The 1,567-nt window shown below is 43.5% G+C and overlaps 1 protein-coding gene across 1 annotated transcript in view; it reads right to left on the reverse strand.

Moving 5' to 3' along the window:
* Window positions 1-1,297, reverse strand: part of tob1b (transducer of ERBB2, 1b) — a 3,383-nt gene extending 2,086 nt beyond the window's left edge. Inside the window, exon 1 of the mRNA XM_034861383.1 lies at window positions 1,041-1,297. The gene's annotated coding sequence lies outside the window, so the exon portion shown is untranslated. The remainder of the gene's footprint in view (window positions 1-1,040) is intronic.
* Window positions 1,298-1,567: the final 270 nt, after the last annotated feature.

A 1,567-nucleotide genomic window follows, 5' to 3' on the forward strand; every position in this document is an offset into this window, starting at 1 on the left:
AAAAAAAAAAAAAAGGACAAAGTACATTAATTATATGAAGCCAAACACCATCATGATTAATGCCATTCCATCTCTATTAGATTGTAGTAACAATACTCTGTAGTCGCCATCCACTCCCCCTCTCCCCGCAGCAGTGCTGTATCTCAGCTGTACAATATCAACAGCTATAAATAAACGAGGCCACTGACTCAGAGACGGTGTCAGCAGTGTGTGTCCCCCAGCGGTCTAGTGTGACAGAAATACGCAAGCATGGTTGACCTCTGCGGAGGGCGGTGGGTCTGATGGCAGGCGTCAGAGTGATTTTTCGATTGCCTCATTTTGGCACGCGGACATGTTGAAGCAAAACTCCAACCTTCGTCCAAGTGGGCAGAATGTTATCTTCCCAACCTAACAAGGCTAATGTTACAGTCCTTAGCCGTGCACCGACTGAGCTTTAACGTGAGCGGAGCACCTACAGGCTTGTGACGAAGATTGCCGTTACATAATCAACACTCAAGAGTCTAGCCACGGCTATAAAGCCCTTTCTACATGACGGTAGGGACAATAAATTCTAAAAACATATTTTGCGTCAAGTTCGGCTCTGCTGTAGCCGACCAACGAGTGTAAGCTGGAGAACTTAATGAAGGGTGTGAACAGAAAATGTAGCTTGCTAGCTATGTACAAGCCAGATAACGTTGCCGTTAATGTTTATCTCAACCGGCTGGTTATCAGTGTTACCCGGCGGTAAACCGAAGATAACGTTTTACGGACACGTACAGCAAGTGGTAGCTTAGTTAACGTCACTGTAAACAGCGAGAAAAGAAGAAAATTCGCATAAATGTGGACTGACGACCGTGTTTATCGATAGCAAGCTAACCTACGTAACTTTAGCATTTGAATTAGCTAATGCTACAGCTTGAATATTCGACATAAACCCGAAATACAACAACACCATTAAGTGACAGTTTGAGAATCAATAGGATACCAACAAAATAATGCAACATGTTTCAGTTTACTATAAAAACAACTGCCATGCCAAATTTAAGTTGATATTTACTTACATGGAAATTCACAGCAGGTCTTTCTTGCATTAGCCAGAGTCCGCTCCAGCAGACGTTATGCTTGTACAGCCTCTAGGTTTGCTTTCTAAAGGAGATACAAAATAATGTTGCCGTCGTCGTATCTTAATGTTCCAGGCGAATTTTCTTCTGTGGGGTGTAGTTCAATTCCGATTCACAGGCTTGGAAACTTACTCCCCACAGCCTGGGAGTTTTTACAACTCTACCCTTTAAAACTTGGGCTGAATTGTTTATATAGTAGTCCTCCGCCACGGACATGGAGGGGGTGGTGATGCGGCTCACAGAGGTCAACACCCAGTAGCGTGTTTCTATTGGCCAAACGCTGCTGCGTCATCAGCAACCACCCCATCTACCGCAGTGATTGGATGATTTTGTGCTCAATCAACCACAGGGTTCTATTTACGGTAGTGGTTTGCCTTTCATGTGCTCTGGACTATTTTATTCGAGCAGGTCTGAACTAAAATATAATTTGAAAGCCTTGTTTGGGTCGTAATATTGTTGTATATATA

The sequence above is a fragment of the Etheostoma cragini genome, chromosome 21 (genome assembly GCF_013103735.1).
Source record: "Etheostoma cragini isolate CJK2018 chromosome 21, CSU_Ecrag_1.0, whole genome shotgun sequence".
NCBI classification, from domain to species: Eukaryota; Metazoa; Chordata; class Actinopteri; order Perciformes; family Percidae; genus Etheostoma; species Etheostoma cragini.